Source organism: Prionailurus viverrinus, chromosome E3 (assembly GCF_022837055.1).
Source record: "Prionailurus viverrinus isolate Anna chromosome E3, UM_Priviv_1.0, whole genome shotgun sequence".
Taxonomy (NCBI): Eukaryota; Metazoa; Chordata; class Mammalia; order Carnivora; family Felidae; genus Prionailurus; species Prionailurus viverrinus.
Window position 1 is genome coordinate 27,541,348 of NC_062576.1, and position 23,318 is coordinate 27,564,665.

General features: G+C 41.9%; 1 long non-coding RNA gene across 2 annotated transcripts in view; it reads left to right on the plus strand.

The window, feature by feature from the left end:
* The window catches only part of LOC125154800 (uncharacterized), a 102,312-nt gene extending 82,760 nt beyond the window's left edge, over positions 1 to 19,552 (plus strand). Inside the window, exons 2-4 of one of the 2 annotated variants that reach the window (XR_007147927.1) lie at positions 16,315 to 16,605; positions 18,715 to 18,754; positions 19,224 to 19,552. This is a non-coding gene — a long non-coding RNA (uncharacterized LOC125154800). Of the gene's footprint in view, positions 1 to 16,314; positions 16,606 to 18,714; positions 18,813 to 19,223 lie in introns of those variants that run through there. The other variant, XR_007147926.1, reaches the window with a different exon arrangement.
* Positions 19,553 to 23,318: the final 3,766 nt, after the last annotated feature.

Sequence of the window (23,318 nt, forward strand, 5' to 3'; positions counted from 1 at the left end):
GCAGTGGCTTATCAGGTTCTTTTTAATTTTGCCCATCTGATAGGTGAAAATTACTACATCAGTAGAGTTTTAATTTTCATCTCTCATGAATAACGTAGACCACTTTTGCATTTGTTTGAGAATCACTTGTATTTATTTTCTTACAAATTGTCTTTATCTTTTGCCCACTTTTCTATTGGTCTGCTCTCTTTCTTATTGATTTTACATGTCAGAGAAATTAGCCCTCTTCTCTGCTAAGCTTCACCAACATCATTTCCTGGTTTGTCATTTATATTTTGAATTTGCTTATGGTGGTTTTGAGTCTGCAGACTTTTTTTTTTAAGTTTTATGTAATCAAATGTATACATATTTTTTACGGCTCCTGGATTTGTGACACACTTAAGGATAATCTTCCTCATTCCAGGATCATAAGATGACTCCCTTCTTTAAAAATTATCTTCAGGAAAGATGATTCCAAATGGTATTTTAATTATGTTTCCGAGTTTACCACCCACCATGGTGGAAATGCTTCCCTTATATCTAAATGAAACCCCTGATGCTCTAGCTTGCACACACTGGTAATATTTTTTTCACCTCGTCAGCAAATATTTCCTGAGCATTTACTATGTGTCACTATGGAACTGGGAGCTACAAGGATTGATAAAGAAGCCAATAAAAATAGCTGAAATCCTACCACCTGGAAATAATCACTGCAAATGTTTGGTATTTATCATTAAAGGGTTTTTTTTGGGTTTTTTTGTTTTGTTTTTTTTTTTGTTTTTTTTTAAGTCTACTGTGTTAGGGGTCTCCAGAGAAGCAGAACCAATAGGATTATATACGAAGAGATTTATTACTGCAGTTGGCCCACACATTTATGGAGGTTAAGGAGTCCTGGGATCTGCTGTCTGTAAGCTGGAGGATGAAGAAAGCCAGGGCTGTGATTCAGTTTGAATCTGAAGGCTTGATGATCAGAGGGCCTGTTGTAGAAATTCTGGTCTGAGTCTGAATGAAGCACTGATGTTCAAAGGCAGGAGAAGATAGGTGTCCCAGATCAAGCAGAGAGAGTGAATTTGTGTCTCCTCCATATTTTCTTTTTTTAAATTCAGATATTCAGGCCTTCAAAAAATGGGGTGATGCCCACCTGTACCAGTGAGGGCATCTTCTCCTCAGTCTGCTGATTCAAATACTAATCTCTCCTGGAAACACCTTCACAGACATGCCCAGAAATGATGTTTTAACAGCTCTCTGGGCAACGCTTTAGCCTGGTCAAGCTGATGCCTACAATTAACCGTCACATCTAGATACACATATTTTTAAATAAAAATAAGATTATTTTACATATATATTATAAGATTATTACATATATAAGATAATGATATCATATATAATATATATAATATAATATAATATTATAGATTATAAGATTATTATATATATTATGTATATATATATTTTATGACCTGATTTTCAAATACATCTTGGATTTCTTTCTTTGTCACTAACTGTAAATCTACATTGTAATGTTTAATGGCCATGGCTATGATTTGCCTGTAGCAGGGTTTGTTGACTCGCTCCTTACTGATGGACAGTTAGACTATCTTCCTTATTTCACCATTATAAACAATGCTGCAGAGAAAAACCTGGTATCTACATCTTTGCCCTCTCGTGGACATAGAATTGCTGGGTCATTATTGCCGAACTGCTTTCCAGAAGGATTGTACTGATTTACACCCTCACCAGTGCTGTAAGGGTGTTGGGGGCAGGGACGCATAATATGGCTCCAGGTCCAAGTCTGGTCATTGCCCGTCTCTGTAAAGAATATCTTACAGGCGGGGCACCTGGGTGGCTCAGTCAGTTAAGCGTCCGGCTTTGGCTCAGGTCATGATCTCCTGGTCCATGGGTTCGAGTCCCGCGTCGGGCTCTGTGCTGACAGCTCAGAGCCTGGAGCCTGTTTCAGATTCTGTGTCTCCCTTTCTCTCTGACCCTCCCCCATTCATGCTCTGTCTCAAAAATAAATAAACGTTAAAAAAATTTTTTTTTTAATTAAAAAAAAAAGAATATCTTACTGGAGCACGGCTGCTCCTATTCACTTATGTATCGTTGTGGCTGCTTTTGCCCTCTGAGGGCAGAGTTGAGCAGTTGCAACAGAGACCACATGGCCCACGGACCCTAAATTCTTTACTGATTGACCCTTTGCAGACAAAGTTTGCCGACTCCTGTCTTATTTCAGCAGAGAAGTTATGTTACCTTTTGGGTGTTCTTGTTCACTTTACTAAGGTTTTACAAGCTGATTTTGATGTGGAATGTGGAAGCAACATCAAGCATCTTGTCTCAAAACCTATAGGCTTTAAGCAGTGCAGATCCACATTTCATTCCATCATTTAATGGCTTTGTAACTCCAGTCAAATTTTTAAAAATTGTTTTAAATGTTTATTTATTTTTGAGAGACACAGAGAGAGAGAGAGAGAGCAAACGGAGGAGGGGCAGAGAGAGAGGGAGACACAGAATCTGAAGGAGGCTCCAGGCTCTGAGATGTCAGCACAGAGCCCAGCACGGGGCTCGAACCCACAAACTCTGAGATCATAATCTGAGCCAAAATCAGAGGTTCAACCGACTGAGTCACCCAGGTGCCCTAACTCCAGTCAAATTTTTAGTTTCTCAGAGACTCAGTTTGTTCGTGTTAAAATGGGAACAATGACAGCAACCCAGGAAGGTTATAGTTGTAAGACACCTGGCCCAGTGCTTGGCTTCTGGTGCATGTAGAACCAACATTAGTTTACTTCCCCTTCCCAAAGACGTCTGCTTCTAGCGAGTAGGAAAAAGAAATTAGCAGGGAAGAGGGTTGGTAATAGCTGCTTTCTGTTGTTGCTTCCCATTTTGGTCCCAAAGTTTGGAGAATTCTTTTTTTTTTTTTTTTTTTTTTGCCCCAAGTAACTTCCAAACATTTAAAGCCAAAACATATCTAAGTCATAGGAATAGCAAGCATCAAGAGTAAGAGATGACTGGCTTTTTCTGTTGTTTTTAAACTTTTTGGAGAAACAGAACTTCTGCTACATACTTGGGCTGAACAACCTTTGCAACTATTTTAAAATTTAGGGAGTGTCTTAGATTGATGGGATCAAGGAATAGTGTGTCTGTAGCTGTCATTCACATTAAGAAGTGGTTTTAGGTGAAATCATGTGGGGGACCCCACCCACGCTGGTATCAGAGCATGCAGGTTTTATAACTTCCACACATTTAAACCAGATGATTCTTTGCTGTAGGATGTCTAGCAGCATCCCTGGTGTGGGACACAGGCTAATGCTAGACCCACAAAGACGTCCATGTCCTAATTCCTATCATCTGTGAATATATTACCTTACATGGGAAAAAAAAAAAGAACACACAAAATCCTTCATTTAAATGAAAGATCTTGAGATTATCCCAGATGACCGAGGTGGGCCCAATATTATCACAGGGGTCCTGATAAGAGAGAAGGTGATATGATGATAGAAACAGAGAAGGAAGAGAAGGTGCTATGGCTGCTGACTTTGAAGAAGGAGGAAGGGGCCATGAGCCAAGGAATGTAGGTGGCCTGTAGAATCTGGAAAACACAAGGAAACCAATTCTTCCCTGGAGGCCTCCAGAAGGAAAACAGCCTTGCAAAGTCATGTTAGTCTTCTGACCCCTGGGGTTGTCAGAAATTTATTTCTGTTATTTGAAACCACTAAGGTTGTGATCATTTGTTACAGCAGGAACACGAAACAAATACTTCTGGTATCCACCCACCAGATACCAGTAAAACCCCACCGCAAGTTGTGATAGCCAAAAATGTCCACAGACATGACTTCCCCATGTCCCATGGGCAGCACAACTGTTCCCAGTTGAGAACTACTGTGTTAGGGAGATTCCAACAGCAGCTGCAAGAATTCAGAGGCAAGAAGTCAATGCTGTGGGTATGGCTGGCACATGGTCAGCCAGGTGTGGCTTCAGGTGGGCACACAGATAGGTATGGGAAGCTAGGAGATGTAGACTACTCATAATGTCCATTGTCACTCCTTTCTGTTCCCTCACCCTGGGGGGTTTATGCCTGGATACTCAGAGAGCATGGCTGGACTGGCTGAGAATCCTTATTGAATGTGACAGCTTGCCCTGCTGGGTCCCTACTTCTTAGCACAAGGATGACAGCTGCTCTCTGTGGCAGCCTTTCCCTGTGGATCAGACTCCTTTGCTTGACTGACCAATTCCCTTCATGCTGGGCAGGAAGGACTTCCTTCTGTCGGAGCCACAGTAGCAAAGTCTGGGCTGGTTCTAAGTAACAAGAGGGACTCTGATTAATATAAGGAAAATCAATCATTGGTTTTTCAGGATAGTAGGGTATCATGGAATGAAGGAAGTTTGCTTAGGAAGGAGAATACCAGCGTAGCTCTGGGAAGCTCAGAAACAGATGGAATTCATGGTCTCCCTTTCAAGTTCTGCTGTTAATCTTGTCTCATTTCCCAGTCTTGGTTTCCAAGTTGCAAATTCCTGGAAGAGAGAATCTTATTGTGTGGGTCCAATTGATCAACCAGCTAAGACCACAGGGAAGGACTTGCCCAAGGTCACTGATAGCAGAGCTGGGCCACCTCTCTTGATTTTCAGAACTGTTTCTTTTGCATAACCAAGTACTAGAGTCTTTGCGGGAGGTCAGATTGTCCAATTAGAGAGCTAACCAAGAGCTGATACACTAAGGAAAGTTCTTTGGAAACCTGCTTAGATGACACCTGAACTGGAAAATATTGGCCAACACTGGCTGTTTTGTCTACTGTGTATCAGGTGTCTAGGTGTTTGTAGGTATCTAGAAGTGACATGTGTTCTATGGACATATTTAAAATTAGTTATAGGGGCGCCTGGGTGGCGCAGTCGGTTAAGCGTCCGACTTCAGCCAGGTCACGATCTTGCGGTCCGTGAGTTCGAGCCCCGCGTCAGGCTCTGGGCTGATGGCTCAGAGCCTGGAGCCTGTTTCCGATTCTGTGTCTCCCTCTCTCTCTGCCCCTCCCCCGTTCATGCTCTGTCTCTCTCTGTCCCAAAAATGAATAAACGTTGAAAAAAAAAATTAAAAAAAAAATAAAATTAGTTATAACAGAGTTTTGGGGGAATTATTGTGAATCACAATAGAGCGAAGTTTTTAAAAACTACTCCACCATTTCATTTTTTTTCTTTTAAAATTTTTATTTAAATTCTACTTTGTTAACATAGACTACAATATTGGTTTCAGGAGTAGCATTCAGTGATTCATCACTTACATACAACACCTAGTGCTCATTATAACAAATGGCCTCCTTAATACCCATCACTTATCTATCCCATCCCCCACCCACCTGCCTCCATCAACCTTATTTATTCTCTATCTTTAAGACTGTCTTATGGGGCGCCTGGGTGGCTTCGTCAGTTAAGTGTCCAACTTCAGCTCAGGTCATGATCTCATGGTTCGTGAGTTCGAGCCCCGTATCGGGCCGTCTGCTGTCACACAAAGCCCCCTTCAGATCCTCTGTCTCTCCCCCTCCCCTGCACTCTCACTCTATCTCACTCTCTCTCTCTCTCTCTCTGTCTCTCTCTCTCTCTCTCTGTCTCTCAAAAATAAATAAACATTTCAAAAAGTCCCATGGCTTGTTTCCTTCTCTATCTTCCCCCCTTGTCTTATGTTCATCTGTTTTGTTTCTTGTATTCCACATATGAGTGAAATCCTATGGTATTTGTCTTTCTTTGACTGACTTACTTCGCTTAGCATAACACACCCTAGTTCCATTGCAAATGGCAAGATTTCACTCTTTTTGATGGTCAAGTAGTATTCCACTATATATGTATATATATATACATACACACCCCACATCTTCTTTATCCATCCATCAGTTGATGGGTATTTGGGTTCTCTCCATAGTTTGGCTACTGTTTTTAATGCTGCTATAAACATCAGTGTGCGTGTACCTCTTCAAATCTGTATTTTTTTTTAATCTTTGGGTAAATACCTAGTAGTGCAATTGCTGGATCATAGGGTAGTCCGTCCTATATTTAACTTTTTGAGGAATCTCTATATTGTTCTCCAGAGTGGCTGCACCAGTTTGCGTTCCCGGCAACAGTGTTAACAGGGTTCCCCTTTCTCTGCATCCTCGCCAACACCTGTAGTTTCTTGTGTTATTTTTTTAAAATTTTTTAATGTTTATTTATTTTTGAGAGAGAGACAGAGTGTGAGTGGGTAAGGGGCAGAGAGAGGGAGACACAGAATCCAAAGCAGGCTCCAGGCTCTGAGCTGTCAGCACAGAGCCTGATGCAGGGCTCGAACTCACGAACCGTGAGACCATGACCTGAACTGAAGTCGGACACTTAACCGACTGAGCCACCCGGGTGCCCCTCTTGTGTTCTTAATTTTAGCTATTCTGACAGGTGTGAGGTGGTATCTCATTGTGGTTTTGATTTGCATTTCCCTGATGATGAGCTATGTTGAGCATCTTTTCATGTGTCTGTTAGCCATGTGGTTGTCTTCTTTGGAAAAATCTCTATTTACATCTTCTGTCCATTTCTTAACTGGATTATTTGTGTTTGGGGTGTTGAGTTCGATAAGTTCTTTATAGATTTTGGATACTAACCCTTTATCAGATAACGTCATTTGCAAATATCTTCTCCCATTCTGTCAGTTGCCTTTTAGTTTTGCTGATTGTTTCCTTCGCTGTGCAGAAGCTTTTTATCTTGATGAAGTCCCAGTTGTTCATGTTTGCCTTTGTCTCTCTTGCTTCTGGTGATGTGTCTAATAAGAAGTTGCTCCGGCTGAGGTCAAAGAGGTTGCTGCCTGTGTTCTCCTCTGGGATTTTGATGCTTTCCTTTCTCACATTTAGGTCTTTCATCCACTTTGAATTTATTTTTGTGTCTGGTGTAAGAAAGTGGTCCAGGTTCTTTCTTCTGCATGTTGCCATCCAGTATTTCCAACACCACTTGCTGAAGAGACTGTCTTTATTCCATTGGATATTCTTTCCTGCTTTGTCAAAGATAGTTGGCCATACATTTGTGGGTCCATTTCTGGGTTCTGTGTTGTGGGTTCCATTGATCTGATGTCTGTTTTTATGCCAGTACCATACTGTATTTATGATTACAGCTTTGTAATACAGCTTGAAATCTGGAATCATGAGGTCTCCAGCTTGGTTTTTTTTTTCAGGGTTGTTTTGGGGTCCTTTGTGATTCCACACAAATTTTAGGATTGTTTCTTCTGGTTCTATGAAAAATGCTGGTGGTATTTTGATGGGGATTGCATTAAATGCATAGATTACTCTGGATAGTGTAGACATTTTAACAATGATTGTTCTTCCTATTGTGAGCGTGGAATGCATTTCCATTTCTTTGTGCCCTCTTCAACTTCTTTCATAAGTGTTCTATAGTTTTCAGAGTACAGATCTTTTACCTCCTTGGTTAGGTTTATTCACAGATGTCTCATTGTTTTAGGTTCCTCCAGCATTTCCAGCAATTTCTGGTCCCCAGTGAAGTTCTCTCAGATCCTTTGGCAATTGCCACAGCCTAACTGAATATTCCATTTCAGATGCCCTTTCTTGGTCTGCTTTGGGCTATGACTGAATTCTTCTCTCTAGGTCTCTGTTTAAATAAACACCAGCACCGCAACAGGTTTAATTTTTTTTAAGCCTTTATTTAAATTCCAGTTAGTTAATATACAGTGTAATATTAGTTTCAGGTTTACGAAATAGTGATTCAACACTTCCATACAACACTCTGGGGGTCATCACCACAAATGCCCTCTTTAATCCCCATCACCTGTTTCACCCATCTCCCATCTGCCTCCCCTCTGGTAACCATCATTTCGTTCGCTAAAGTTAAGAGTCTGTTTCTTGGTTTCTCTCTCTCTCTCTCTCTCTCTCTCTCTCTTTCAAGCGGGCTTTACTCCCGGCACGGAGCCTGACATGGGACTCGAACTCACAAGCCTGAGATCAAGACCTGAGGTGAGAATGAGACAGATGCTCAACCAACTGAATCACCCAGGTGCCCCTTGCTCTCTTTTTTCCCCCCTTTGCTCCTTTGTTTTGTTCTTAAATTCCACATATGAGTGAAATCATGTGGTATTTGTCTTTCTCTGACTGACTTATTTTGCTTAGCATGATACTCTCTAGCTCCATCCGTGTTGTTGCCAATGGCAAGATTTCATTCTTTTTTTATGGCTGAGTAATATTCCATTGTATACATACCACATGTTCTTTATACATTCATCTATCCATGGACACTTGGGCTGCTTCCATATAATTTGGCTTTAATTCAACAACCAGTACATACTTACTAGAGAAAAAAATTAAAAAACACAGATATGAGGTAAAACTTATAAAATTACCCATAAGCTTACTGTGCGTAAAAACCTCTTCATAATTTGCTCTATTTGGTGTCCTTCCAGGCTCTTTTTTTTATTATTTGATATTTTGTGAAAAAAATGGGATCATACTGCATCTTGTGTTTTATTGTTTATTTTGTTAATTTAATTATCATAATATTTTTCAACAGGCTTAAATATATGTTGACTATATTTTTTAATAGCTTCATAGTATTTCATGATTATGCCATGATTTACTTATTCGTCATTAAGAGAGAGAACTCTTTTTGTTTCTGAGTTGTTGAAAAGTCTGTGATGTTTATGTGGCTGCAGAATAAATCAAACCATGACTAAGGTTTCAGAATTTCATGAATTATTATGTTTTTTAATTTATTCCATTTTGGATAGTTGCATTTTTTTGTCCTTTCTCGCTGGAGGATATTTTGTTGTGACATCCCTCTGTGATATTGGGGAAGGAGTGTGGAATATTCTTAGGTCCTCCCTATGCATTTGTGCTTCTGTCAGCCTTCTCTGAAAGGGTTGGCCTGGAAAGAAAAGCAGATGAGCTTACGCACACGTATGTTTCCTCACCCTCACTCACCTCATGTGACCGCCTATGGAGAGGAAAACAAGTCAGCTTCTTCAACCAAATCACAGTGCTTTGTCCATGGGTCATTTTCTGTAACACGCAGAAGAATTTATAAGGGTTCCCAGTTTTCTTCATTCACGTGACAAAATTTTATTGAGTACCTACTATGTGCTAAACAGTATGCTTGATCATCGGAACATACACAGATAGTCTTAGGGCATCTCGGTAGTGAAGTCTTTATATATCATTTTGTCCTCCTGGTGGTCAGGTCAATTTCATCTTACTCTAAGCCTGGGGCTTTGGAGCAGATGGACCCTTGCACACCCATGCTACCTTCATGACATTGGGCACCTAGTTTACCTTTTTTGTGCCTGATTTCATATTATATTAATACAATTCAGGGGCGCCTGGGTGGCTCAGTCGGTTAAGCGTCTGACTTCAGCTCAGGTCATGATCTCGCGGTCCGTGAGTTCGAGCCCCGCCTCGGGCTCTGGGGTGATGGCCCAGAGCCTGGAGCCTGCTTCCGATTCTGTGTCTCCCTCTCTCTCTCTGCCCCTCCCCCATTCATGCTCTGCCTCTCTCTGTCTCAAAAATAAATAAACGTTAAAAAAAATTAAAAAAAATACAATTCAATGGAATCATCTGTGTAAAATATACAACGTAGAGTAAATCGTTGAATATGAGATGACCATTATTATTAGCATCATATTCTACAGAAAAGCTTACAATCAAGTAGAAGAAGATGTATTGCCTGGTCATTTATTTATCCTTAGCAGCTGATGAAGAAAGAACTAATTAGTCTAAACATTGAGCAAGATGAAAGGAGCAGGCCACTGGCTGCCTCTCTGGGGTTAATTTAGCCATCACTTCTGCATGGAGCTGGTACATTTAGAGTGTGAAAGGAACCTGCTGCTTGTTGATAATTAGTCTGGTTTCAATGAGTATCATCAGGTGTTAATAACAGCTCAAATGCACTGTATCTTTTCACAACTTTTAGAAGATGTTTAGGTTGTTTACTGGGTTCTCACTTCTCGGGCTTCTGTGTGGATGTTGGGGGTTGATTTAGGGAGGGCCAGATAGGATGCTTCTACCTCCATGGATCCTAGCTATCTCCATGATGGCAACAATATGGCCCTGCCCAGAATGGGTAATATCCTGGATATTACATGAATTGGGTCAGATGCTGGCCTTTCCTGATGGAAAGTGGCATTTCTTTGCCAGTGGGGGACATTTCTTCTTGTCCCAAATAATCCTGACAATACAATAGTTTAAAAGAAAAAAAAAACCCAACTGGAAGGAATGTAAATTTTTACCAATAGAGTACTACCTAAATGCATATTAGGATATCATACAACAGAACACAATGTGGCCATTAAAAAGAATAAGGTGTACCTGTATAGGTGTCCAAGAGGTACAAATTGGGAGAAAAGCTGCAGAACAGTAACTAGGGTCTGATTTGATGTAAGAGAACTGGGGGGGGGGGAGGGATAAACAAAGAGAGGAAAACTGACAGAGAAAGAAAAAAAAGGAAGAGAAAAAGAAAAGGAAAGAAGAAAAGTATTTCTTTACAAAACCAGGCTTTCCTTTGCCCATCATAGACTACTCCAGAATTTGAGGACTGAGGTAGATTTTTACTGCAGGTAAAAGGGGTGTGTGTGTGTGTGTATAGGGGTTTTACACAGTACCACATTGAAAGACTACTCCAAATTTTCTCCATACTTTATTTGGAGAGTGAGTGCCCACAACAGGATTAATTCTATTCTGTGGATTGACACACACTATCCTCACTGATCTATCCCAAGGCCTTTTATTTATGTATAATAGCATAGACACATATCCTTGTTGTGATCGGAGCAGTTCTCCTGAGATGTAATTTATGATCATTAAAATGCACCCATTTCAAGTGTATAGTTCATTGAGATTCAACAATCAGGATACAGAACATTTCTGTCACCCCAAAGATGCTCTTGCTTCTCTTCCCAGTTAATCATTAATTCCCAGCCCTGGTCCCGGGCAAATGCTGATCTACTTCTATTACAATATATTTTCTTTCCTAGAGTTTCCTATAAATACAGTCATACAGGATGTACTTCTGTGGTAGGATTCTTCCCAGAATAACAAACGGAGCGTTGATGGGGGGTGGGAGGGAGGGGAGGGTGGGTGATGGGTATCGAGGAGGGCACCTTTTGGGATGAGCACTGGGTGTTGTATGGAAACCAATTTGACAATAAATTTCATATGTTGAAAAAAAAAAAGGATTCTTCTCAGAATAATGGTTTGGCCGTTCATGTGTGTTGCGTGTATCAGTAGTTCTTTTCTGTTTTAAAATTTGGACTGAGTAGTATTCCGTTTTATATAAACAGCATGTTATAACATACCATATACATTATAATATTAGACAGTATGTTTATCCATCCACATATTGAGAAAGATTTTATTTGGGGAAAGGTTTATGTCACCAAAAAGGTTGAAAACCACTTTTCCACCTTAATTGCATATTCTTGGGAACGATGGAGAACTCAATCTACACCATGATTTCCAGTGAGAAAACAGGTCTCATGTTGGGAGATGAGGTGATAGGATGACTGAAGGTTTCTGTGGCCTTACTGAATACACATGTGGCAGGCATCCCAGGCAGTGGCCCCCAGTTATCCTCACCTCCTGGTATTCATGTTTTTGTATAATATCCTCTCTTTTGGGGTGGGCTAGACTTCTAATGAATTGAATATGGCAGAAGTAATGGGCTATCACTTCTGCGATTAAGTTATAAAAAAAAAACTACATCTGTCTTAGGTGCTACTTCTAGGATGGCTTTCTAGGGAAGCCAGCTATCATATCATGAATCAATCCTGTGGCGAGGTCCATGTGGTAAGGGGTCAAGGCCTGCCAATAACCGCAGAAATAAGCTTGGGAAGGAGATTGCCCCCAGTTGAATCCTCAAATGAGACTGCGATGTTTGATGGCTTAATTGCAATCTCAGGAGAAATCTTGAGTCAGAGGCACCCAGATAAGCTAAACTGAGCAATATAAACTGTGAGATATTACTAAGTTACTAAGTTTGGGGGTCATTTGTTACACAGCGGAGATAACTAATACTGACAAAATTAAGTTATTGTTGTTAATTATTCCTATTGCTACCATAGACTCACCCTTCCTGGTTTCAATCCCAGGTTTAGCAGAGCCCTGGAGATACGTTACGGTAATAATCACCAGGCAGTAGACATGGAGTCAGGTACTTGTCAGGCACTTACTTACTTACTTTAGGGGAGAAAGGACTGTAAGGTAACTAGACCTAGTACAGAAGGGAGCTGGGTTTGAATCCAGGCAGTGACGCTAGTGTCCCTCACTGTGACCATGACACATCCTGCTGCCTTGGAGACCAGCATCTCCCAGCCATCCACAAATGATCCTGGCCCCAACCTTCTCCTTATTCCACTCTTGCCCCTTCTTCCCTGGATTCTCCCCGACCAACCCCGTCCCAGCTCCCACCTCAACCACTGCCGGGTCAGCCATCCTCCAGCTGCTTTTCCTGATCAAGGATGTCAGGGCGGACTACGTATGTTGGGATCTTAGGAACTTTTCATCTTCCCCCTCCAGAGAACCGTCTGCCTTCCTTACTCCTTCTTCATCTCAGCGATTGTTCTTTTTTAGTCAGATGGAAACAGGAAGGTTTTCTTTCTAGGCCCCTTTCCCATATCAGGAATTAAAACAGTGTCTAAATGCAGTGAATATTAATGTATATTTGAAGGATAAAATGAAGCAGTGAATGACTGAATTGCCCACTTGCTTGGGGAGACACCTTGGGGCTGGAAATGAGCTTGCTCTTTGGCCTCAGACTTGCCTTTGAATTCTAGCTCTGCTGGTCCTTGGCTGTGAGATCCTGGCCATGTGACTTCTCTGTGCCTCTGTTTCCTCATCCCTAAAATGGGAGCATCAATTTTTTTATGGCTAAAGATGAAGTGATACTGTCCATAAAATAGCACAGTGCCTGGTACAATATAATTAGTCCATTTATTACCACTGTTGTTGTTGCCTAATTCTTATTTGTGCATTTTCAGATGTCTTTTCTCAAAGTTGAGGAGTTCTTCAATGAAAAAGACTGTCTCCACCAGCATTTACCTCCCCTGGGTCATCTTTCCTCCCCTGGGTCACATCCTCTTTCACTCCGTCATGGTATAAAAGGGCAGGATGGTGCAGAGGTCCAAGAGTACGGCCTGTGCAGTCAGAGAAACTGGTATCGAACCGTGGCTCTTCCTCTTCTTAAATGACCTTGGGCAAATTATGAGCGTCACCAGGCCTGTGGATAAAACGGCAAGAATAGTAGCTCCAGCATGGTGGCATTGTGGCGGAGGTTGGTGGAGATAATTAATGCACGTAAGATACTCATTGTGGTGCCGGCACACAATGATAACCCATCAAATGCAAGTTCTTATTATCATTATTGTAGGAGTTGGTGGAGGATGCTGAGGCCTGAGGCCACCCCTCCTCCAGCTTCTAAAGCCTAAGTATTTTACTCTAAAACATTCTGCAGGCACCTGCAGGGATTTCCGCTGTGCTTTGGACAGCGGTGGCCCATTTGGATCGGTAGAAGGCTCTTTTCCTCTTGTCTGTCTTGCCGGGGGGGGGGGGGGGGGGGTGGTTCTCTTTGTGTGTTAGACTTCTATTCATGGATCATCTGCCAGAGACTTGGACCAAGATTTCTTACTCTGCTTTTCAGATTTTCTTCCCCTAATGGTCCTGTTCTGTGCTGTCACCCTGGTGCCCTCCCCTCCTCTCCAGCCCTCAGCAGCTGGCAGGAAATGTTTATAGAAGGAGCTTTTCTTTCTCTTTTTAATAGCCTCCTAGGCTGCAACCTCCCAAATGAGAACCTTGTTAACCAGAAGGACTCTAGGCTACTGATTTATATTCCAGTCATCAAGAGAGGAAAGAGAATTAGAGAGGGAGAAAGAAAATGCTAACGTATCCATGGACTAGTTCCAACACCCTTTCTGATGAGGAGTGTGTGTATCTATTTATGTTCTGGGTGCTAAGGGATTCCTTCTAGATTTTAGTATTTGACCTGTTATCCTTGGGTCACGTGGATTCTTTGTTCCTCTTGTGGGTGTGCTGAAAACAAGAGTAACAAATTTATTCTCCTGCCATTTAAACAAAAGATTTGTTACTTTCAAATAATAAAGGTACTTGTTTCAACAGAAATGTTAGGATCTCAGCAAAGATGGTGTCCAAGCTCATGGTGGCTTCAGAGGACGGGTAAGGGCTTACCTCCTATCACTCTCCGCAGATACTCACGGGCCAACATCTCTCCATGGGTAGTTATGAGAGAGTCATAAAACTTACCAGTGATAGTCTTTCGTGGCCAGAATTCTAGCTCAGTGGTTCAAGGAAGGCTTCCAGGAGGAGGAAGTGCATTTAGAACTTGGCTTTTAAAGCTGGTGTCATAGAGAATGCAGGCTGTTCCCCAATATCCATTCCCCTCTACTTCCATAACAGAATACCTAATTTGTAGCTGGCTCATCCCCCTCACCCCCAAGAAAGACAATACTTCTTTGGAATCTTGCTTGCAACACTTGCCACGATTATTTCCCTTCCTGCACGCACATCCTTTTGCAGGGTGACTTGGTAGCACCTCCTGTTTAGTGATGGAGTCTTTCCCCATTCTTGAATCCAAGCCAGGCTTGTGATTTGCTATGTTCAGTACAATGCAATGGAAGTGACATTGTGCTAATCCCAAGCCTAGGCCTCCAGAGGCCTTGCATACCTCCACTCACCCTTGTGGAATCCTGCCCGACCATCATGTGACCAAGCCAGAGTTAGCCTTCTGGACGATAGGAGCCTGTTTGGAGCAGGGACAAACTTTCCTAGCTGAGGTCATCCTAGACCAGCCAACCAGACAGCTAACTACAGGCACATGAGTACTCACCCAAGGCCACAAAAACCGCCTAGCTGACCTGAGCCCAAATTACCAACACATAGAATCATGTGGTGGGTAAATGCTTATTGTTTTAAGCTACTGTGTTAGGACATGGTGGTTTGTGATGTATCAAAGTAGTTAATACAATTTCCCATGAAGCTAGGTGTGTCCGCATAACCAAGTTTTGTTGGGTGACATGTAAGTGACTGTGTTGTGTATGATTCCTGGGCTGGGGGAGCAGATTTCTTTATAGGGAGGAAGGATGCTTTTCTTCCATATTTCTTGTTCCCTGATGACGAGAATGAGAAGGTTAATAGCTGGAGCTCCAGCAGCCATTCTGGGGCAGGAAGGGAGTTTAGGAATGGAAGGAACCCAGTGCAGAACAATAACTTAGGAGGACCCTATTCCTCTGAAGCCATAGATTGCCTTTCTAATCCTATTCTGACTACTTCTAAATTTATTAAGCAAAAGGGATAAACTTTTGCCTTTTTTAGGCCACTGGTGTTTTGAGTTTTACGGTGAAATCATAGCTGAACCTAATCCCAAATAATACCAATGGTCGGGATTTAGATAAGCAGGAATGGTAGGAAAGAGTACTCATACCAGAGGGAATTTGTAGAGGGAATATCTTGGATAATGTTTCAGAAGAAGAAAAAGTGTGGGTGGCGAAAAGACTGCATGGTATTTCTTTAAATTTTTTTCTTTAACGTTTATTTATTTTTGAGACAGAGAGAGAGCATGAACGGGGGAGGGTCAGAGAGAGAGGGAGACACAGAATCTGAAACAGGCTCCAGGCTCTGAGCAGTCAGCTCAGAGCCCGATGCGGGGCTCGAACTCACGGACCGCGAGATCGTGACCTGGCTGAAGTCGGACGCTTAACCGACTGAGCCACCCAGACACCCCGACTGCATGGTATTTCTTAAGGGAAACACTGGGTGATAGGGCTGGGAACAGTTTGGGGCCAGCTTTTGCAAGGCCTTGAAGGGTAGGCTAAGAAATTTGGAGAATGTGGCACAACAGATGTCTGAAGCCTTATAAAAATCAGAGTAAGGAATTCACTGATTCATTTCCTCCGGGGAGTTCATGTTCCAGTGAGAGAGACAAGATAACAAAATAATAGGATGATTACAGATTGTGATTAATGGTCTGTGTGATATGATGCTGACTAACTGTTGGATGCAGGCAAGTACTTTAGAGAGGTTGGTCAGAGAAAGATTTTTTTTTTTTTTTAATTTTTAGAATCCCGTGCCAGGCATTGTGCAGAAGTCTAGGGACACAGGGAGTGATAACACACAGTTTCTGTCGTGAAGGATCTGTCTGTGGCTGTGAAGAGATCACAGTCTTGTGTGGTGGTAGGGTTAATCGGGAACAATTTCCTAGAGGAGGTGGGCAAGCGCCAAAGCAAGTAATTTAGTCTTCCCATCTGTATCAGTCAGATGTGGCTGTGATAAAACTGTGTAACATACACCCCCCCCCCCAAATCTTTGCTTACCACGAAAATTATTTTTCTCACAGGTCTGCATGTAGGCTGTGATTCTGTGGGGCTCTGCTGGATCGGCTTGCTTGATTCCAGGCCCAGGTCTGTTGTATGTATCTCCTCATCCTGGGACCATTGGCTACACAAGGTTTGATCTTCTCACGGTCGATGGCAGAAGTTCAAGAGATCAAGCAGAGTCACAGAGGCACATTTAAAGCCTCTGCTTCTATTGCATCTACTCACACTACTGGCCACAGCAAGTCACATGACCAAGACTGACAACCACGGGTCAGAAAGAACACTCTACCCACAGTGAGAAAATGTCAAAGGTACAAGGATGTTTAATTCTGTAATGCAGGGAGTGAAAGGTTGGAAACATTTCATAGTATTCAAGGAAGTGAGGTACTTCTCCATTTTTTCAGAAATCTCATGTATGTCTGAGTATTTTGGTAATTTTTTTCAAGAAATCTTTTCTATTTCCTGTTAGATTTATTGCAAAGCACCATTATCCTTTTTGTCTAAATTTAAAAATAATTTTTTTAAAGTTTATTTATATTTGAGAGAGAGAAAGAGAGACAGACAGACAGACCTTGAGCAGGGCAGGGCAGAGCGACAGAGACAGAATCCGAAGCAGGCTCCAGGCTCCAAGCTGCAAGCTGTCAGCACAGAACCCGATGCGGGCATTGAACCCACGAGCAGTGAGATCATGACCTGAGCCAAAGTCAGATGCTTAACCAACTGAACGCCCCTTGTCTACATTTTTACTTAAAAAATTACATATGCATACATGGTAAAAACTTCAAAAAGGAGTACTGAAAGATATAACAGTGAACATAAGGGTGGCCCTTCCCAAGAGGCAAATCCTGGGTTTCTTTTCAGAGATATTCTGTGTGTGCACAAACAAATATTTTGGTTTTTTTAGTGTTAAGTTTTTATTTTAATTCTGGTTGAGTTAACATACAGAACCAAATATTTTCTTATGTTAAAAAAAATACAAAATGCGGGCGCCTGGGTGGCTCAGTTGGTTAAACGTCCAACTTCGGCCCAAGTCATGATATCACTGTTCATGGGTTCAAGCCCCGCGTCGGGCTCTGTGCTGACAGCTCAGAGCCTGGAGCCTGCTTCCGATTCTGTGTCTGCCTGTCTCTCTCCATCTCTCAAAAATGAATAAAGGTTAAAAAAAATGTTTTTAATACAAAATGGCATTCCACTACACTTGTTCCTCTGTATCTCCCTTCTCTTCTGTTTAACACTGTATCTTAGAGGTGGTGCCATTTCAGTTCAGCGAGGCCCATTTCATTGTGTTTAATGGCTGCATTGTTTTCCGCTGTGAGGCTGTGCTGTAATTTATTTAATCAGAGCCATATTGAAAGACATTTGGATTATGTCCAATCTTTTGCTACCATAACCAAGGCTGCATTAAGTACCCTGGAACATCTATCTTTATACACATGTGTGAGTATATCAGTAGGTTAAATCTCTAAGCAGAAATTGCTAGATCAAAGGATATGCAACTTAACATTTGATGGATATTGACTCTCTGTTTCTAAAAAGAAAGAATGATTTCTTCCAGCATGTCTACTGATCTCTGTCTGCCCCCCCCTATCTTCCTCTGATTCTTGTCCCATGGTATTGTTCAGGGCTGAACCAATGGAATAAAGTAGTTCAAAACTTATTCCTCTAGGATCTCTGGGGAGAGTTTGAGTAGTATCCTTTGAATCTTGACAAAAAAAAAATTGAAGATGGGGAAGAACCTGGTACTGCTGTTCTTACCCAGATCATCCATTTATTTATTTATTTATTAAAAAAATTTTTTTAATGTTTTATTTTTGAGACAGAGAAAGACAAAGCGGGAGCAGGGGAGGGGCAGAGAGATAGGGAGACCCAGAAACTGAAGCAGGCTCCAGGCTCTGAGTTGTCAGCACAGAGCCCTATGCGGGGCTTGAACTCACAAACCGTGAGATCATAACCTGAGCCAAAGTTGATGCTTAACCAACTGAGCCACCCAGATGCCCCATTTATTTTTTATTTTTTATTGTTTTAATGTCCAGATCATCCTTTCAGTGAGAGCACTGGAGGAGCATCGAATGTTGTTCTCACCAACATGTTTACCCAGGAACTCCAGACTGCAAGTGGAATGATTTATATTCCTGGGAGATCCCAGTAAAAAATGTGCACAATACCCTTTAATTTGATCTGCTTTCCCTGTTGCACCTAAATATTTAGGGCAAATAGAAAATAGTTCTGATTTACAGTCTCTATAAAAATTTTAAACAACCTAATAGGACATTTGATCATGAAATTGCCTGAAATAATGTTGGTGGTAGTCAGCCATATTTCTTTGAAATGGCCTGTAACTTCAGTGCAAACCCCCAAACATGGATTTTTTTCCCTTGCTAATAACAGCCTTATTAATAAAAGAATGATTTTCTTTACAGATCTTCACCAGCTGGGTTCCGATGCCTTTGTTCAATAAAGGTAGAGATAATAACTGTCTCTAAAAAGAAAATGTGCCGAGGTTCCCAGGAGAAGTGGTGGAAACAAATCTTTTATTAAATCATATCAAATTGTGTTTCTTGTTTACTTTTCTCATTTTGTAAGTCACAGTCATATCTGCTAGTTTTGGTAAACCTTGCCTCACAGTTGTAAAAAAAAAAAAAACCTAGCAATTTGGAGGCTTGGTGTTCTTAAAGCTAAATGCTGTGTGATCAATCGGGGTGATAAATTTCACACAATTAACTGCCGTGATGACATTTCTGAGTCTGTTCGTCTATTTTCCCCCACTGACATCTTAGGAGATTGGTTAACTTCTGCCTATATTTGCAGATGTTCTATGGATGCCTAGAAAAAGAACAGCAGGAAAATGTAGTCAATATCTGGAGTTTTTACCTGTTCACAAATTTGTGACCCTTAGAGTAATAACATCTCTATTTTCCTTTGAGGGCAGGTGGCTCACATAGGCTAGCTCTATTCCTACTGCGAGGAGAGGCGTATGACCCAGACCTGGCCAATCAAAACATCCTTGCTCAAGGTGGACCAATCAGAGCCAGTGAGAATCCTGGGACTTGTACTACGACTACTGGAAATGAGAACTTTCTTGATTGGAATTCGTTAAAGAACGAGATATAAACCTGCTTATGGTTATCTTCCCTCTCCATGGGAAGAGTACTCTCGAAGGAAGACAGGACAGAGAAAGACAGCCAAGAAGTGGAGGAAGACAGATTCCTGATGAGATCACTTGAATTCTTGAGTCTAATTATGCCTGAAGTTTTACTCATCAATTAGGCAAGCTAATCAATTTTAATTTTTTGCTTAAGTCCGTTTTGTTGGCCACTTGCCTCCAAAAGAGTCTTAAACACTTGTGTTTTATAACGTTCAGTAAAGTCTCATATGTAGGAGAGCATGTGCAACAGCAACATTACCCATGTCTACAATAATAGATCAGCCCTATTTTCTCTCGTGTTCTCAGTGGTCACCATTGTATAATGGACTGTCTTCAGGTAGGTGCACCTGCTCCAGGCCACAGCTCATCAGAGGGCCTTGGCCAGCATATCTCTTGTGTTTCCAAGAATTGTCATTGCTAGAATTACTCATGGTTGTCCCATATTCATACTCTGTGGATATGGGATTTGTGCTATGCCCTGTCCTCCTCCTGCTCTACCCCAGGGGCTCAGTAGTTCCTTGTGAATGCAGTTGTGCTTATCTGTGCCCTAGAGAATTCAGAATGAGATTTCCTGGCAGCCGGCCACTGGTATCTTCTCCCAGCCTTGCATCTCTAAGATCTTGGGTCCATTTCTAGTTCTTTCTTTGTCTTGCTCAAATTAAGCAATCACCTTATTTGAATGGGAGAGTTGATGTAGACAGCGATACAGGCTAACGTTTGTAATGTGCCTTTTGCATATCAGACACTGTGCTTGGCACATTCATGTGTGCTCAGTCCATCTTGTGAGTTTCCCATAACACTTAATGTATTCTTCTATTTAATACTTTTTATGGTCTTGACACTATGCTAGGTGTTTTACCAGTATAGCTAATTTATACTGTATTATCCTTATAATATATCTATATTATCCTTATAGAATCAGGACAGAGGTATCATTATCTCCATTGATAAGATGAGGTTGGGAAAGTTTAAGTAGTTTCCCAGTGTCATGCAATGAGGAAGTGGTGGAAACAGGATTTCAACCCAGGACAGAATGACTCCAAATCCAGTTTTCTTACTTCCTACACTAGCACTTACTACGTTGTAGTTATTGGCTTGTGTCTCTCTCTCTCACCTGTGAACTCCCTGACCTCTCAACACTCATGTGTTATCTTTGGACCCCAGTACTCCCTCACTCTAGAGTCTTGCTTAGAGGAGTAGGTTCTCAAAAACTATAGACTGACTGAAGAAATCTTCACAACAACTCTGGAAGGCGAGTATTTTTCTTTCCATTTTACACATGAGCAAATTTAGGCTTAGGATGGTTAAGGGACTTACCCAACGCCAGGAACTAGCATTCACAAAATATAATCCTATAATCCTGAAATGTCCTGCTTCAACTGAGAATTGGGAAAGATATTCTATAAGCTGAAGAGAGGGGTCTTTGGGATGTTCATTCATCCAATATAGATAGGTTAATGAAGGCTCCATTAGGGTGGATTACCATGCAGAAAGCGGTGCAGACGTTTTATGAAAGGGAGCTGCATGTATGTTACTGAATCTGTTCTTGAGCTCCTTATAACTTGTGAGCAGGCAGAACACTGCTTAATGGTGCTGGACAAAGCTCAAGTGAAAATGGCTCCAGTGGGGAAATCTTTTATGGAAACTGAAATGATTGTTTTAGGAATCCGAATTGTAATTTTTCACTTCTTAGTCTCTGGTCTCTTGAGTCCCGGTCTATACCATGGGCATATTTCATAATGGAATTCTGGTGACTTTGCCCAGCGTAAGGGGCACTGCAGTGGCAGGCAGGCAAGCTCAATGTGTGGAGGGAGGCAGCAAGTTAGATATTTAGAGGCAGAGACTAGGACTTTGTTAGATGGAACCGACAGCTCTAAAGGGCACCTCAAGGAAACACATTTCTCAGGGCATCTAAGAACATGAGAGCTGAGCCCAGGGTCTGATGTAGCTCTCTCTGTTTGAAAGCACTGACATTCTGTTAAGCTAATGATGAGTTTTCTTCTCTTTTCTCCCAACACCAAGACTAGGCAAAAAAAAAAAAAAAAAAAAAAATGCAGGGGAAGAAAGAACAAGAAACAATTTCCAAAGTCTTCAGGGTCCGTAGGCTGGCTTTTGAACTAAGTCACACTGCTGTCATCCTCCAGGCTGCTTGTACTTTGCAGTAGTCATTGGCAGATTAATGAGTTTCATGAAAGTTAAGAGAAAATAGCAGCTGGAAATAGCACTAAAAGTTTCAAGGACATTTTGGGGGAGGGGCGAAATATGTCGTCACCCTCATGTACTCATGGAAGCATGTAGGTTATGTCATTAGCTAAAAATCCCAGCCATGAAGTCAAGAATGCATATAATTTACCCACTCACTTACCCACCAGCCATCCATCCATCCACCCACCCATCCATCCATCTATCCACTGATCCATCCATCCACCCACCAACCACCCATCCATCTAGCCATTCATCCATCCACCCACCCACCCACACATCCATCTATCCATCCATCCACCCGCCCACCCACACATCCATCTACCCATTCATCCTCCACCCACCCACCCACCCACACATCCATCCATCCATCCACCCACCCACCCACACATCCATCCATCCACCCACCAACCACCCATCCATCTAGCCATTCATCCATCTACCCATCCATCCATCCATCCATCCACCCACCACCCACACACACACATCCATCTACCCATTCATCCTCCACCCACCTAACCATCGATTTTACCCATCTACTTAACATTTAACAAACACAGACAATGTGCCAGGCATTATCTAAGGCTACCAGTATTTGGTTCTCTGGAACTTTCAAGACTGCGTTTTTTTGCTATAACATAATTTCAGAAAGCAAATTTGCTGTTGGGAGCTTTCGTTACGGTGAAGCAAAATGGCATATTGAGTTTCTATAGATTTTGACTCTTATATAACTGTACACTTGGCACTGAAAATCTTATGCAACTTATTTGGGAAAAGATGGTCTACAGTACAAGTTGCTGCATCATGCAGAAAGACGGGCCGCAAGAAACAGTTTTTGTTTAGGGTTTGTTTTTCAGGAGAAGCTGTGAAATTGTTGAGCTGAAGTTGTTTTGCTTGGTCAGGTGTTACTAGTCCACTAAAAATAAGCCTGTATTAGTGGACATCTTAGAAACTAAGAAAGCTCAGCTGCAAGGGAATTAATAGACTCGTACTTTGTTACGCACTACCACATGGAACTTCACTGAAGTTCTCTGAACACGAGTGGTAGACAGTGATGCTAAGTGTGAGGAACTGGAGGCACACGGCCTGTTTCAGATCTCTGACCTTCCACTGATTTGCTCCACGGCCTGGGAAAAGCTGCCTACCCTCTCTGTTTTTTTTAAAAAATTTTTTTTTCAACGTTTTTTATTTATTTTTGGGACAGAGAGAGACAGAGCATGAACGGGGGAGGGGCAGAGAAAGAGGGAGACACAGAATCGGAAACAGGCTCCAGGCTCTGAGCCATCAGCCCAGAGCCCGACGCGGGGCTCGAACTCACGGACCGCGAGATCGTGACCTGGCTGAAGTCGGACGCTTAACCGACTGTGCCACCCAGGCGCCCCTACCCTCTCTGTTTTTAGAACAAAAATAGGACCGACATCAATACTTACATTCATGGTGTTTTTTCTGAGCATTAGATGTGACAGTGCTCATTTTTGGTGAGCAAGGTAGGTACTTCAGGGACACAGAGTAGATATATTCAGATTTGCTGGTCAGAGCGAGTTCACCACGATTTTCTTTCCTTTCGTTATGTTCTCCTCCTTCTCCCATTCTTTCTTTCGCTCCTCCCATACCACGAGTGTTTCTTCTAGCATATGGAATGGAGATTTCTGTAGTTCTCCTTTCATATGTTAATTT